This window comes from Ursus arctos, unplaced genomic scaffold, assembly GCF_023065955.2.
Source record: "Ursus arctos isolate Adak ecotype North America unplaced genomic scaffold, UrsArc2.0 scaffold_11, whole genome shotgun sequence".
NCBI classification, from domain to species: Eukaryota; Metazoa; Chordata; class Mammalia; order Carnivora; family Ursidae; genus Ursus; species Ursus arctos.
In genome coordinates, this window is record NW_026622775.1 from 51046628 (window position 1) to 51065120 (window position 18493).

Below are 18493 nucleotides of genomic sequence, written 5' to 3' on the forward strand. Positions count from 1 at the left end.
ACTAAACCAGACAACTGGGTATGTATGAGGAACTGTGGGGGAAGCCAGGTGGTAGCAACCTTGTGCTTTGTTTAATAACTTAATGGTAAATCAGAAATAGCAATTACATTGCCTGCTCTCTTTCTGATGCCTGATAACTCCCTTATTGAGAACAACGTGTAAAACCAAATTCATGCAATCCAAGAACTCTCTTTCACGAGAAATCATTTTTTGTTGTTGTTATTTAAGGAAACAAACACATAAAATGATGTTTCTTTTAAATTATTGTCCAAATCATTAGGAAAAATGGAATTTGAGTTTTAATGGGCTACTAGGAAAAGAAAGCATTTTATTAAAAAAAACATAATTCAAGAGACCATTAAAACCATTCTGTTTATGAAAATGTGTTTTTATCTTTGTCAGAAAATTGAAATTTATTTACAACAGATTATAGTTATGATTTCATGGTGTTTAATCCTTTACCATGTATAACAATTTGCTCTAAGAGAAGTTATATAGTTGTTTAGAGCTACTACTCATACCTCCTTAATTTTAAAACACTAAATAAAACAGCAAAAATATAGTTTCATAAGAAAACTTAGAGAAAAAATCAAATAATTGTAAAAACACAAAAATATAACTTATCACACAGAGTTTAGAATTGTTCATAATAATGACAGTGGAGGATAAATATCAATTCTTTCCTTCTCCATCTAGCAATTTGTAGGTCTACATTAAAACCCAAAACAGACGCAATTTTGAAAACTTAGTTCTAAGACCGTGTGCTCAAACTTTCCACCAAGAACACTTTCCTCCTTACGATGCTTTGCCTTACAATTCATCTTTAAAATTCCAGGGAAAAGAAAAAATAGAACCACTCCAAAAGCATTGTCAATGCTGCCTATGCCTCCAGAGACGAAGTTGCTCTCTATCATTTATTTAGGATGCTAACTGGTAAGTGTTCTTGAAACAGTTATTCTTTTTAGTTGACTGTGCTCTATACTGAATTGCAGACAAACGTGAACTGAGCTATTATTATGAGGATTACTACTCAAAACTCACAAGATTCTCTTAAGTAAACTCTCTGTCATTCTCCTGGGTAAGCCTAGGGCAGGAAAAAACAAAAAACAAAAACAAAAAGCAACTATGAATCTCAGTTACAGAAACATCTTCTTTAGCTTTATGACTCAAGACGGGAGAAAAGTTAAACGTTTTGGAACATTCTGGAATGGGATATATACAATTAACTGATGTCTCTGTTATGCATATTTTAAGGAAACATAGCATTTTCTTAAAGATTACAATTCATCGGACAATTCTACAAGAAACCTCTCCACTGACCATCTGTCCAAATTGTGTGTTTAAGTTCTGAGACATTTAAAAAGAGAATCATGTAGTTAGTTCCCAGTTGCTAGTGGAAAAAAAAAAAAAAAGGTTCCAAATATCATCTTGAGTCACGTTAATCTTGGTGATTATCTTTTGTGTGAACTTTTTTCATAATCTGATTAGATGAAATTTGTGAAAAATTTGAAATCCCCTTTGGATTACATCTACTCCCAAAGAATTTTTGGTGGCTGGTGTGTTTCGCATAATAAGTACATATTTGCATGGTGACTAGAAATTAGATTGTAATATTTATTCATCAAATAATAAAGAGACTAAATAATATAATTAGATATATGTCGTGAAGTTCTTCCTGGGATGGAGAGAAGCTTTATGTCTTTCTCATTAATGTTTCGAATGATTCTCTTATCTTCTATTTTGAACTGATTTTTTTTTTCCATTTTGCTTCCCTTTGATCCCCAACTTTCAAATAAGACACATAATGACCATATATCATTCAGTGTTCTCAATGCAAGCCAAAAATTCCATCTTTACCTGTGGCACTACCAATGACAGAACAGATGATGGCATTAATTGTCATTACCCCAGACACAGGTGAATTGACTCTCATATCCTCCAAGAATTCTGATGAGTACCCAACTGAACCTTAGGAAAGGCAAACTCAGTGTAAGGATATAGATATCCCAGAAGCTTCAAGGCAATATTACGATTACATTTGGGATGTTCTGCGAGAACGGTACAAAAAGCACTCTCCCCAAGAAGTTGTTCTTTATTTTTTTTTTATGTTTTTAAAGATTTATTTATTTTGAGAAAGAGAGAGAAAGTGGAGGAAGGGGCAGAAGGAGAAGGAGAGAGAAACTTTCAAGCAGACTCCCCACTGAGCACAGGGCCCGATGAGGGGCTCTATCTCACGACCCATGAGATCATGACCTGAGTCGAAATCAAGAGCTGGATGCCAACCGACTGAGCCATCGAGCTGCCCCTAAATACTAAAAGCAGATGAAGCACCTATAAATTACATTCTTTACACTGACCGTAACTATCTAAGATTGGGAAAGGAAGTATATGTTATTTGCATAAAAAATTCTTATTCTAATATTACTCACAGTAGTTCTCTCCTTCTCCTTGTTGAACTCAAGGTAGGCTCATGTGGAAGAGGCAGATATTTTACACTAGAAAAGTAACTCTGTTGACATACAAGGTCAGCCCTGCATGAGTTCTGAGACCTCTACAGATCCACAGATTACCTTAGAACAATGAGCAGTTGGGGGACAACTGGGGATTTTTCTGAAGTTATAGTTACACCCTCCAACACTGAGGGTGTTGGCACTAAGCATGCCTTGTCTCCATCTGGGAAACTCAAGCAAACTAATAAATTGTAGATTTCTAAATACCAATGTGTAGATTTGCAGTGACTCTCATTCAACCACCTGACTTACTAAGCAACCAGGACATGACCACAGTGACCTCCCCAGTATCTCAGTTCAGAACAGGATGGGCCAAAAGTCTAGATCCTCTGCAGGGTAAATACATGCTTCCCAGATATGTTTCAGAAATATGAGAACAAAGGTCAGGACAAGCCAGGAAGAACAGTGAAGTGGTTTTGGCCTCTATGAGGCCTCTAGCTCCCTCTTTCTCCTCTCCTTTCTTTCTCCCTAAGTAACAATATCACCAGCTTTAAATAGCTACTAAGCTTAATGAGTTTCCTCTCCAAAATCATGTGTATTTTAAAAGAAACAAAACCCATGAATAACGGAATGCATCATCTTCCCAAAAAACCTCTCTCCCTTGATTGCCTAACTCAGTGCATAAAAAATAAATCTACCCAGTCACTCATTCCAACAAACTGAGTCAGATGAGTCTTCCTTCTCTCCCACATTCAATCAATTAACAAGCTCTGACACATTTTTTCTCATAAATGATTCTCAAATCCATCACTTCTATACACCTACTAATCTGCCCTAGTTCGGATCTTCATCATCTTTTGCCTAAAAGAAAACAGCTTCCCCAGCTTCAAATTTTAATCCATTCTCTATTCAGATGCCAAAGGAAATGCTTCAACAAACAGATCAGATCCCAACATTCTCTTTTTGAAAATCCATCATTGCTTTGAAGATAAACTTAAAATCTTTCAACTTCTACAGAGACTCCTTCATTTACGCTCATTCAGCATGTTCTGTTGCCTATCTACTCTATCCCAAATTGTCCCATGGCATTCTCCAGTCTGTATCAGAACAGGTCATTTCTTTCATCATGACTTCTGTGAAGACTAAAGAAAAATGTACTTTCTCTCACGTCCGGACATTAAGATGCAGAGTTCATCACAACTTGTCTATAAGATTAATTGTTTTTTATCATATTTGCTAGCACAACGGATCCATACAATGCTGGGACCAATTGGATTAATCTCCTGCATCATGGTTCTCTAGGGAAAGTCACCTAGGAATAACTGTTCTCTCTCCACACCACTCACAGGCTACAGTGAAAGATTTCACTGTTTATTTTACCAAAGTTTTCTGAACTGGATGTAAATCACTGACTCTAGATAATTCCTTTTTGTTGTTCTTGTACTTACAAACATACCATAAATGTAGCCAAGAGGTGTTTAGCTGGTCTATACTTAACTCTGGTACCAACTGGGGTGAGCCAGATTTTAACCCTGGAGAAATCCAACCAAACTAAGATACATCAGTAATGATGTACATTAGAAAATGTATCATATTCTAGAGACTACCTGGTTATTATGCAATATTTAAGCCACGCAAAATTCTAAGTAAATATTTGTTAGTCCCTTGTCAGTAATGTATTAATGTGGCCATCACATATTTTCTTTACCATCTCCTATTACTTCTTACTCATACACTTAGCATATATTGAAACCTTACTGTAGGACAGATGCTATGTTCACTACATTTATAGTGCAATGGCTTTGATTCTCCTAAGCTAAGTAAAATGAAATCTCTCAGGTCCTTTTCTCTTTGCTCAACCAAGAAAATGTTGGAAAATTGATATTTTTTGATTACTACACTAAAAACTCTTATCTGTAATAGTGACAATTCAACTTTCAAAAATTATTTTTAAAGTCACTTGTCAAGTAAATATCAAATGTGGTACATGGATAAAACACAGAAAAGCTATTCCACAGTTTACTCAAGTATGGCAGAATGCTGAGGGAGTTGGCCAAGCTGCATTTTATGCACTAGGCACCAGGATTGTCTATGCTCCATAAAACATTTCAGATCTCATTAAAACCAAGTGAACAATGCCAATAAGAGCATCTAAGGCCAACTTTAGCTTTCTTCTATATTTGGTTAATTTAATCTAAAAAAAAAAAAATTCCACAGACCTTTAACTTCCAATTACAATGCCAGCTTGTAGAAAATACTGAAATAATGCAAAAGACTCATTAACATCTTGATACAGTAGTAGCAAACCACTGTGAAAACATAGTAGATATGTGAGAACTTCGTACACCAATGGACAATGTTCGGATCAAAGTTTTCTAATTCTACAAGGTAAAAATAACTCTGAGATGCAAAACTATGTTCCATACCATTAGGATCCAGTCACCTACATTGTCATAAGGAAGGGAGGTAGACATACCAATGTGTCATTGTCAGATTGCAGCAAGGAAAAAAACATATGGAGTCAAATTGGTCTAGTGTCTGAATTAATGGTCTATTTTGCAGATGATTTAGAACCTTTTCTAGCTGTTCCAGGCCAGCCACTGACTGGTATCAAAAAGCTGAAGGCTTTCAGTGGCCTCAGGAAATTTATTCATCACAAGGTATCCGGCTAGTGCATTGGGAATTACTGGGAGACTGTTAGTTGTATGTGATCCCTATGAATCATAACTAGGTCATACCCAATAATAATCTAGTTATACTATGTTAATGACAAACTCTTTGAAATACAAGCTATCTAAAGGATTGGCTGAAAAGCAGCTTTATTTCAGAAATGAGTAATGGTATTAGATTAGTAATACAAGTTGGGATACAGAGTACAGGTTATGAATGCAGGATCTGTAGCCAGACTGGCTGAGTTTATTAAGTCTAGCTCCTTTACTTTGCTAATTGCAAAATCTTGAGCAAACTAATCTCTGTCTCAATTTTCTAATCTACAAACTGGAAGTGATAATAATACTCATCTCAATGGGTTGCAATGTGGACTAAATGAACTAAAACATGCAAAGTGATCAGACAAGTGCCTGCAAGTTCATCAGACAAGTGATTAAATGTTAACCGCTATTATTACTCAATGTCATTCAGCTCATCAGTGATAGGGTCAGAACTGGAAGTCAGTTCTGCTGACCTCTAGGCCAACTTCCCTCCCAGCCCTAGCATGTCATGCCAAAGGTAACAATAACTTCAGTGTTTTGGGGGGAAGGGGAGTGTGGGTAAAAATAAGGAGGAATAAGTCATACTCCCAGCTACTTTTCAGAGCAATAAACAAGTTCTGCTCACCAGTTAGTATTCAGACCTCAGTTGGTTCACTTTTGGGAGGCAACAAATTCAGTAAGGTGTTTAGAGATGGAAAAGGAGAGAAAGTAAGAAAAGTTTTGTTTAAACACCAGTACCGTTATTGTGTTTTTAAAATAAAAAGATTAAAAATGAAAAACAGTAATAACGAAGCCTATCTAAAGTCGTTTTAAAACCCAAGTTCTATACTTCTTGTCTAGCTTTCAAAGCAGCAATAACAAAAAAAAAAAAAAAAAAAAAAAAAAACTTGCCAAGAGAAGTGAAAGACACCTATCTGTATGAGAATCAAAGAATATCTTTTTTTTTTTTTTCTTAAGAGAGGAGGTGGGCAGAGGGGCAGAAGGACAGGGGTAGAGAAAGAGAATCTTAAGCAGGCTCCATGCCCAGTGCAGACCCCAACGTGGGGCTCAATCTCACGACCCTGAGATCATGACTTGAGCCAAAATCAAGAGTTGGACACTTAACTGACTGAGCCACCCAGAAGGGCCAAAGAATACCTTTTTGTTGAAAAAATACATCTTTTATGCTAAGAGTTATTCTAATTTTGCCTTGATCAGTATACTTTCTTTCTAGTAGATAATGTCCCAGAGACATTTTTCTGATAAACGTTATTTTCTGTGAAAACAATGTAAGTAAAAGAAATAAATTTCTATTCCAAGATAAGCAATTACATGTACGGTAAACCACATCATGGGCAAACTATTACTAACCTGTTTATCTGGTTTTCTATTGTCCTTTTGTTCTATTGTTCAAAACTGGTACTACTCTACGTAGAGAACATGTCAGTTAAGTTCAGCCGTACGATACAATGAAACCCAAAATAACAGCTGCTTACACAAGACAGAAATTTATTTCTCTTGTACTGAAAACCACTCAGAACATGTGGTGTCCATGGCTAGTGGAGTAGTTCCTTAAAGCTGCACTCAGACCCAGGGTCCTCCTAGCTCACCTTCCTCCATTCGTGAAGGATGACCCTTTGCTTCATGGTCCATGGTGGCTGCTAGTCCTGCAATCATGATATCCGCTAACTAGGCAAGAGAATGAAAAAGGAGCAGAGACTCCTTAAACACCCTATACGCATCGGTCCTCCTCCCATTGACAGGAACCAAGATACTTTCACCCTATGAATAAGTAGAACTGGAAAGTAGTCTTGTCTGCGCCATACTTTTACTCACGACAACAGAGAGAATTTTGAGAAACAACCAGGAGACTCTGCCTCAGGAAGGAAATCAAATAACAAATAACATAGAAGAGAAGAGGCTGCTGCAGATGGGCAGGATTTCAGTTGTATTGATTGCAACTAGGAAAAACTGTGGCCAAAGGATGAGTGGTTCTGTACAGGCTGTGAGCAGGTGGGAGATGCGTTTTTGATTTGATTTCTGTTTTGATCTCTGTTCATTTGTACCTTCCTGGTAAGGCACTTAGAGTCTGGCTAAAAAGATAACTTTCAGGATCTAGTAATCAGCCACAACACCCAGGTAATAGCACGTCTGGACGCAGCTGTGCAATTTAGGATTGTTTCCACTTAGAATCAAAAACTACAGCCTGATTCTATTTCTTAGTTTAAATATATAGTTAGAATTGACACGTCAGAAATTGTACTTATGTTTAATGCCAGAAAGAGTGCAAATGCGAGGTCTTGAGAGGTAGCAGTGTGGTAACAGTTACAACCGTGAACTTGGGAGCCTGACCACTTGAATTCCAATCCTGGCTCCTCTTTTTACTAGAAGTATGAGTTGGACAAGTTATTTAACTTATCTTTATGCCAGATTCCTCATCTACAAAAATGGGCATAATAACTAAATCTACTTGATAGAGTTGGGTAAGGATGAAATGAGTTTATAAATGTAAAGCATTTATAACAGGTCCTTGCATCTGGTAATTATTTTTTTTTAAATGTTAGCTCTGAACAACTACAGACTTGTATTCTGGAAGAAGACAGTGCACTATAACCTGCAACCATCAGGTGATGGCTACAAAGGAAAAACCAGCCCGAAGAACTGTTTGATGTTAGTTGCGGGGAGGGGCCGTTTGGTTTTGTCATACTCAATCTGGAACGGATTCTCCCTTCTGAAGAGTATGAGACCATAACATATTCCTACTGCTACAACAAAATTCAGAAACAGTTAAGAGAAAATGATTGGCTATTATACAGAAGGACAAAGAGATCCATGTCAGAGAGTAATAGTACCCTGCAAAGGGAGAAAAACATTATAGGACAAAAGAAATGGCAGGTATTTTAAGAATGTGGTGAATACAGAAGGAATTACCTCAAGCTTCATACACTGAGGAACAAGGACAGTAGGTCCATAGAAATGCATTTGAATGGTGACTGTATAACCCTTGAATGCTTGCACTGACTGGGGAGTCTACCAGCTATTACTGAATGCCCCGAAGCAGGATGCCTTGTAATGTGACAAGGACCAGGTTGGCAGACCCTGCAGAAGCTGGATTACAAAGGACTACCCTTACATTTTATTTAGCAGTTAAAATACTTCTTATAGAAGAAATTACAATTTAATACCAGAATACTAATCTATAGCACTTGTGATATATTTACATATGAGAACATATATAATTTTCTGCTTAAATTAATTATCTAATTTTCAGTTCATCCTATGACTTGACAATACTCATCTTATTTGGTTGTCATTAGAAAGTACAGAGTTAGAGAATCTCTTCAGGTTCTGTTCTACCCCTGAATTGGGTAGACTCCCAAAGACAATTATACTTTCCTGATGCCCATAGTGAGCAAGGAAGACAAACAGCGTCCCAAACAGAAGGTGCCTTCATCTGGCCAAATTCACACCCTAATTGTGGTACATGCAAAATTTCTTCCGTGGAAAAGAGAGAAAAAAATCATTTTAAAAAAATGTTCTATTTTATTAAGCCTATGTATGATAGAATGGTCTTTAAAATCATCATTGATAAAGCTCTTTGATATAAGGATAACTTACATGATAAAAATGTCATATTCTTAAAGTTTTACCTCATATTTTAAATTTACTTTTTGTCTTTAGCTCAGATAATTCATTTGAAGAGGAAAACAAAGACACAAGTGAGATAATAGGTTTTGTGAATGACTTATACGTAGCTTGGAGTCATGCCCAAGTCATATTTATATCCTAGTATGAGACTAGCCAAACAATATGCAAAAATTTATGCACGTTTTTAAAACAATCACGTAGGCCAGGACAATCCCTATCATATATTTTTTACACATTCATGTGTCAGACTGAGAATTACTGATTCCAATTTTCTGTTCAATAAATATTTATTAGCACCTCCTTTATGCCAGGCACTATTTTAGATGACGGAGAAATAATGGAAACCAAAACAATGTTCTTTTCTCCATGGAGTTTGCATTCTACTTAATTTGTCTAGAAATCATGAAAATTTTCTAATGAGCTAGAATTTACTCATTAGGGAATTAATCCCAGAATTCTATGCCAGATATTTCCCAAAATATCTAATGAAAGGAAAGGCTTAGCGGAACACTAGTAGCAGGAGAACCAAGACATTACTGCTCCTCAAATGATAAGAAATAGTGGGTAAGATGAATTCCTTCTCATACAAATGAATACAAAGAAATTAGACACCTCTGAAAGGAAAGGAACCAGGCTGTCCACACATCCCTGTCTCCACCGCAAGCTGAGAGCCACCAACGAGCAAATACAGGCTTCTTAACCAATATGGGTTTCTTTATGAAACTGTAACACCTATATCATTTACCAGTCCAAATATACATGAACACTACATGCACAAGCAAACAGAGAAGACAACTGAAAATTGAAAATGTATCAATTAACCACAACACGGGAAAGATCCAGGAATTCAGATCCTTAAAAGAAATCCAGGCCCTTGGAACTGGTGATCCCACAGTAACAAAGGCTTCCTCCAGGTAAAACTATAGTCATGTCCTTAAAATACTATTAGGAATTTAGAAATTTAGAAAAACGCAGTTGGGAATTCACAGTTTTGGGGAGATGACCACCAGACATGGCTTCCTATCCTTCTATTCCCAGCTCTACTCTCACTGTCTTTCCTGAGTCAAAGGTCAGACAGTGTAAGTGAGGTGTTGGTTAGTCTACAAGATAAGAGAACTAGTGTGGGTTTTCTTATCTACAGATTGAGTGATGGCTTGGAGACCAGCATTAGAGAGTGCTGGGGTGAGGACCCGGGGAATACTGGGGCAGGGTTTATGTGGAACAATTGCCACTTGGACTACTCCAAGAGATGATTTTCAAGTAACCTCACAGTATGTTTAAAGGGACCCAATAACAAAGAGAAGGAGATAAAAACAAGTAAACAATGTGTGGGTGACAAAGAAACACTGGAGATAGTTGGTGACCAACAAAAACTATAATCAGAATACCTGAGGAGATACAAGTGCAATACAAAGAAAAAAACTTGCTGGAGAAAACAATAGTAAAAAAACAATTTGTAAAATTAAGATTTCCAATGTAAAGGATTCAGTAGGTGAATTTAAAATTATGTGGATCCCGTTGAGACCTGTTTAGTAGCCTAAAAAATCAGGTAAAGGAAATATTTTAATAATAGGGAAAAGATACAAGGAGATAAAAATCATGATACATCCTGGTAAAAATGCTTGAACACCAAGGACAGAAAGAAAAAATATCTCACTATTCCATTGAAAAAGAACAAATTATCTGCAAAGGAAAAAGTGGTCAGACTTGCATGTAATTTCTCACCTGCAACATCAGAAGCAAGAAGGTATTGGAAAAACATCTAGAGACTGAAATTCAAGGACTGCACCCCAAGAACCCTGGACCAAGCTAGGGAGTCATTCATCTGTTATGCAGAGACTCTGAGTGTATTAGCATAAGCCCCAATTGAAATAAGAACTGAAAAGAGAGCAGAAACCTAAAGATCGGACAATACAGAGAAGAGTCAATAATGGTGACCAGTGACTCTTGTAAAATATTTACCAACAGATAAACCCAAGTGGAAAATAGAGTAATTAATGGCAATAGTTACAGCAAACAATACTTAATGACTGTTTATATATCAAAAGCTATGTTTTAAGTACTTTTCACTTAATTCTGACAACAAATCATAATTTTTATTTTTTATTATTTTTTATTGAAGTATAGTTTACATACAGTGTTATATTAGTTTCAGGTGTATGATATAATGATTCAACAATTCTATACATAACTCAGTGCTCACCATGCTAAATGTACTTTTTTTTTTAAGATTTTATTTATTTATTTGACAGAGAGAGAGGCAGCAAGAGAGGGAACAAGCAGGGGGAGTGGGAGAGGGAGAAGCAGGCTTCCTGCTGAGTAGGGAGCCCGATGCGGGGCTCGATAAGGGGCTCGATAAGGGGCTCGATCCCAGAACCCTGAGCGGAAGGCAGACGCTTAATGACTGAGCCACCCAGGTGCCCCCCTGCTAAATGTACTCTTGATCCCCTTCACCTAATTCATCCATTCCCCACCCACCTCCCCTCCGGCATCCACCAGTTTGTCCTCTGTATTTAAGAGTCTGTTTTTTGTTTGCTTGTCTCTTTTTTCCTTGTTTGTTTTGTTTTTAAATTCTACCTATGAGTGAAATCATATGCATTATAGTGACTTCAAAACTAGGAGCTGTGGGTGGAGGGCAATAGAGTAAAATGTCTCAGCCTAGAGGGAGTAGGCAGAGAAGAATCAAAAATATTCTAAACCTGTGTCTGTGTGTGTGTTGTGTGGTGGTGGGTGGGGGAGCCAGGTAAGGAAGGGAATTTCTCCTGACGGAAAATGGTTATTATCCACAAAAAAACAGTTATGTATATCAGTCATGTAATAAATTCTCCCATTAAAAGACATAAATTGTTAGAATTAAAAAGCAAAACTCAGCTATAAGCTATTAATAAGGGACGCACTAAAATCAAAGTGATAAAGAAAAACTGAACATAAAAAGATTGGTAGAGCAAAAACAATGTAAATGGAAACAAAAAAGTAAATAAAAGAATGGTAATAATACTATCAGAGCAGGTGGAGCCATTATAAATAACTACACAGGCCAAGTGGAATATTATGCAATTATAAATGACGTAATTTATGAAGAGACATGATGTCCATAAACTTGCAGATACACAAATATAGTAGCTAAATACCTAAAGCAAGAAACATCTTTTCACGCGCCTATTGGCCAACTCTGTGAATATCCTAAAAACACTGACCATACATTCTAAATTTGTGAATTGCATGATATATGAATTATATTTCAATGAAGCTGTTATGAAAAAATATTTTAAAATGAAAGAACTGATATTAAAAATAGGAAAAATGTATTAATGGAAATCATAAATAGAAGAATTTAACTTTCAAAATGAAGGAAATTAACGTAATAGCTATATATATAGAATCTTACATTCCTCAATTTAAAAAGTTATATGTTTTAGTATATACATGGGGTATTAACAAAAACAAATCATATAGCTGGTCACAAGGAAACTTTGTGTTTCTTTTTTTTTCTTACAAAGATCTTATGGATTAGGTATGCTGACCATATTCCACTAAATTTAAAAATGTTAAATAATCTTAACCTATTTCAAAGTAATAAATATACTAAGATAACCCATGGATCAAAAAGGAAAGCAAAACTGAAATACAAATTCCATGAAAACCATATCAATAAGTAAACACTATCTGAGAATACATGGGCCATAGCAAAAGCTATATTTAGGAAAATATACAGTTTTTAGTGCCTTTACTATTAAAGTTGAAAACATGTTAACACTGTACTTACAAGAAACAGAGATACATTTAACAAAAATTTACTTTAAAAATTGGAAAATGAAATTAATATAAATCAAAGTAGAAATTAATTAAAACCAGACAGAATGAATTAATTCAAAACTTCTTTGAAGATACCAATAAAGCAGATAGGCCACTGCTTAAGGAGGGGCTGGATAGCAAAAAATATATAGGATTCAGATTGAGAAAAGAGACCTAATCAGCCATGGCAGACATTAAGTGAATTAAAACATTATAACTGGAACTATGGCAATAATTTTTTAAATGAACAGAAAATAAACTATTTCACAGCAATATCTAAATTTCCAAGTTGGACCTAAGAAGGGGTGGAAATCTTGAAATAAACCAATTACCTATGAAAAGACTGGAAAGGTGATGAAAAATTTATTTTAAAAAGATCCTGAATTAGCTGGACTCATGACAAATTCAATCTAACCTCTAACTTTTAAAGAATAAATATTTTCAAAGTTTTAAAATACTCAACAAGGTGAAAGCACACACAAAGTTCTTCAGTTGAGTTTAAAAAGATAGCATAACTTTAATGCCAAAACCTAATAAAGATCAAACAAAAAAAGAAACCAATTTTAATTATTTTAATGCAAAATTTTAAATAAAATATGAATAAATAGAATCTAGTCCTGTGTAAAAAGACAACTATCCCATGCCCCATGTGAGGTTTATGCAAAGAATATGAATTAGTATGCTATCAGATTTCCCGAAATTGAATCACATATGCATATTTCTTAATATTTCTCAATATGCACATGAGTGATTCAATTTCAGGAAATCTGATAACATCAATTTTACCAATAAACAAAGGGAGAAAATCTTATAATCGTATCATTATAGATAGGAGAGCTCTTTGATATATTTCATATATTCCTAAAAGGAATTCTAAGTAAAATAGAGAAAGAACACTAATGACTTATAATGACAATTACCTAACAAAAATCAGCAGCTAATATGATCCCAAATATTGAAATACTAAAACATTCAAATTATAATTGGGGATTACATAGGGAATCACAGTATCATTTTGTATTAGCTTGGAGGCTCTTGTAAATATAATTAGACAAGAAAATGAAATTATCTGTATAAATAATGAAGAAGAAAATATGAAACTTTGTGAGATGAATGAATGATACGATTCTATACTTTGAAAACTCAAGAGACTCTAGGTTTAAAATGATCCTTAATAAGATAATTTGATAAATTTCTGCACATAAGAATAGTTTGAAGAAATCAATATTTATTCTCTATTTCAGCAATAAGTAATTTGAAAGGAAATGAGAAAAAATGTTTGCGAGAGCAACAAAAGTCTAAATTTTTAAAAATAAATTTAACAAGAAAGTCCTAAAATCTCTAGGAAGAAAATAATAAAATGATTTTGAAAAACTCAAAAAACAAGATGTAATGATATGGAGATGAATTGTTTTTTCTTGGATAAAATGATACTGAAACTCATATGGAAAAATAAATTCCCAATAATATCTAAGAACCATAACAATAACAAAAAAAGATTATCGGAAAGGAAAGAGATTTGCCTTATAAGATATTACAAGATAATGATTATATTGACATGTTACTAACATGGGAACAAAAATAAACAAGTAATCAGTGGAAAGACATAAATCCATATTATATGCACATATATGCATATATATTTCTGCACAAACATTTATGACAAAAGTTGTAGTTTAATACTGGTTTTCTTAAAATGATGGACTATATATAAATTATTAACATAACTGGCTACACACTTTAAAAGGTTAAATTAGACCCCTATCTTATTTGCTCCATATATAAAAATTAATTTCAGATGACCTAAAGCTTTAATTTTAAAATTTTTAATTTAATTGACATTAAAAAAAATCTTGTTAAGGAAAACTTATTTATAAAACCAATAAAGGGGAATCATACCAAAAAGCTAAAAGATTACATACACAAATAAGACTTTTATGACTAGAATGGGAATCCTAGAATGCATAAAAATGTCATAGAAACATTCCACTTTATAAAAAATGTATAATACAATATGGTAAAAAAAAATACAACACACAAAATAATTGATACATAATAGCAAGGGGGAAAATAAGAGCAAAAATAAATTAAAAATAAAAACATTTTCCATAAAGATTGAAAAACCTACTTTTATGAACAGTGACTGTGGCAAGTACTAAAGTCACAGTTCGTTATTTTACATTTTTAAGTCTATTCTAGTTTCAGTTATAAGTCCTTGAAAACTTTTCTTAATGGTAAAAATATCCATAATGGTTTTCATTTCAAGCTCCAGAACCAGTATATTGTGTCATCATAAAGCTTGCTATTATTTTAATTTTCCAACTCTGTTTTTTACTTCTCACATCTCTCTTGCCTTCACTAGGACTGTAGCTTTCATTGGCGGTGGCAGTCATGGGAACATCGAGTTCCTCAACAAGGCTAAAGGCGATGTAAAAGCAGGGTGGGCGTGGCCATAGTTACAGAACTTGAGGCAAAATGGCTGGATCTTATAAGGAATCCAGTCAACGGTATTGTAATAGCACTATAAGGTGACATAGCATAATGTCTAAACTTGAATCTCTATGTTGTACACCTGAAAGTAACGTAACATCATGTAATAACTCCACTCAGATAAATTTTTTTAAGAAAATAGCTGGATCTTTTCATCCAGATCATCTTCTGATCTAGACATCCAGCAGATCTCCATTACATTCAAGAGAAAGTCAAATTTGAATGAAAGGAAAGCCGTTATAGGAAAGACATTATTTTTTAAAAATAAGGATTAATTGGATGCCTGGAGAGATAAAGGTAATGATCAAAATAATAGAAGAGATGACTCCAGGTATTTGCTAGGAAAATGGTGTCCAGTGGAGAGGAAACTGTACCTACCAGAGAAATGGCCAAGAACCCACAAATCGGTAGGTGGAATAGAAATTGGGCATAAAGCAAAGCATCTTCAAGAAGCTAATATTTGATGATATATAGAGCAGAGCAATATCTGCCTGACAAATTCAAAGTGCCGTTTGCAGAGTTTTATTTATATAAACTAGATTTGGCAACAAGACAACTATATATTTTCTGAGGTAACTCCTACATTTTCGATTAAACCACAAAGTTCATATTCATACACATAAATTAAGAACGCAAATTCTGGAGCCCAATAAAAGACTGCCTCTAGTCTAATCTCAGATTCTCCACTTCCTGGCTGTTACCCTGGGTATCCCACATCACTTCATTGTGTCTCCGTTTCCACATCAGTTAAACAGGGTTAATCATAGTCCCTGCTTCATAAGCTGGTTGTAAGGATTAAATGTGAAAACATGTATAGGACTTAGGACAATCCCTTGCACACACAGGCATTAATAAGTGTTAGCTATTGTTATTACCTTGCAGTCGTCAGCCAAAATATATTTGAGTATCTACTACATGCCAGATGCCATATTAGCTCCAGAAACACAGAAGCAATAAGAAATATAGCCTTGACCTCAAGGAGTCTAATGAGAAGATGGGCAAGTAACCAGCAACTGTTAAGTCACATTGGCACAGCAGTGTTAGGGACCGGCAGAGTGCTTGGAGAAAACAGAGGAAGTAACATAGTTCAATGGCAGTTAACACAAACCCCCTTCCAGAGGGGACCATTAGGATGAGTCTTGAAGAATGGACAAAAAGTGAAATGCACAACTTGTTAAGTTATAAGAGAATGAAGCATCAAGAGGGAAGCTCAAGTACTTTTGTAACAGGTGGAGTTAAATTGGGGGCGGGGGTGAGGAATGCAGGGAGGTGGTGGGACTAAGGTCAGTGAAATGAGTGGTGGAAGGATATCATATGTCTGGGAATTTGAACATGATTCTGAAAGGCTTTTAAGTCAGGAGTGACAGGACCTCTGGGTCCAGATTGGACTGAAGAGGGTGACACCGGAAGCAGAGGCCACACGGAAGGCCATGTTAGTCATCTGGGGAGAACTGACGATAGCCTATTCTAAAGCAATGTTGATAGAGAGAAAGAAAGATAAAACAGCAATGAAGGAAACCAATCTTAATCTTTAATACTAGGTTTCCAATTTGATGTAAGATTTTGGGGAAGCAAAGGAATCTATGATGACTTTATGGCTCGTGATGTTTCTAGCTTGTATAGATGGAAAGCTGGTAAAGCCATTCTTAAAGATGGGAGGAAGAGCAGGTTGGGGAGAAGTCCAGCATGGGGCTTGCCAAGCATGAGGTGATGGAGAACACCCAAGAATAGATGGTTAGGGTGCTGTTAGGCATCAGATTTGAGACTCCAGAGAGATGTTTGACTAGGATTAAAAACTGTGAGAAATAGGTGAAGGGGGTTAAGAAGTACAAATTTCAGTTTAAAATAAATATGTTACAGGGATGAAATGTACAGCATAGGGAATATAGTCAATAATATTGTAATAATTTTGTATGGTGACTACACATCATAGTGACACTGTGTAACATTTAGGATTGCTGAATTATTGTGTCGTACACCTTAAATTCATATATTATAATATATGTCAGCTAGACTTCAATTAAATTTTTTAACTAAAAAAAATAAAACCTGTGTGTCCTCAGTATGTAAGATATAGATTATCCTGGACCCTTAGGGAGAGTGTATAGAATCAGAAAAGCAGAAGGTTAACTGTGGAGCATGAATTTTTAAGGGGCTTTAAAAATATCTGTGGAGAAAATTCTGAAGTTAGAGGTAGACCCATATTTTGACACAAGACATATTTTCTCATATCTGAACAAGTAAAGGGAAAATGAGCCCAACAAGTAGGATAATGAAATGTTAACAACAACTGCAAATATTTGTTTTTTATTTGGAAAGCTGCAAAAAAGCACTATTTAGACTTATGAGTTTCACCACTGTGTATCAAATGCAAAAAGATACTTTCAGACCTCGCCACAATTAAAGTAAGAAGGTACTCACCAAGTCAGTTATGAAAAATTTATTTCAGTGTCAACCTTTATCTGTTTCCTAGAGCAGCCAAACACTAATGATAATATGGCAGTTGGAGAACAAAGACCAACCACATAGTGGAATCAGTGTATCAACGCCTGTGCAATACATTTAAACAGACAAAATATACAGTTTTTAAATTAAATGTTAATTTACATAATTCACATGGTAACATTCAAGTGGAGCACAGTAAACCACAAAAGATTCCGAGCTTAAGCATCCTGGCCACAGAATAAACTTCCAATTAAGAATTTTTTCCTGGCAGGATCACTAATGTATTTCAAATACCTTACCAACCTAAGTACATGTAATGCTCTGTCTGCTTAGAACTTTTACATCCCTTAATGATTCCCTCAACATTCTACATCTTTGCCTCATTAGGGAAAGAAGGGGACTTTCCACCCAAAACCAAGTTCTGTCATTTGATTCCTGGAATAAGATTAAAAAGTGCCAGAAACAAATAAAATCCTCATTATCGGTAGAAATGAAGTGATGCGCTTTGGCAAAAGTAAACTGTCCTTGACCTTCATGACAATCTTTTATTTACGGAAATTGTGACATTTGATTCTTTTTAAATTTACAACCCTTTCCTGCCCAAAGTGTTAAAATAGTATATATTTCAATTAAAATAAAAGAGAAGTAGTCAATGTGCTCCAGACTTTACCAGCTTGTGAAAGGAAGGAAAGGTGGGAGGGGAGAGGGAGGGAAGAAAGAAGGAAGGAAGGAAGGAAGGAAGGAAGGAAAGAAGGAAGGAAGGAAGGAAGGAAGGAGGGAAGGAGGGAAGGAGGGAAGGAAGAGAGGGACGGAAGGAAGGAGGAGAAGGAGGGAAGGAATGAGGGAGAGGGGAAGGGAGGAAAAAAGGGAGGGAGGGAGGGAGAAAGGAAAAGAAAGAACAAAAGAAAGAAAAGAAAGAATGAAAGAAAGAAAAGGTACGCTTCTGTTAATGCCCAAGTTACAATCGCTCTGAGC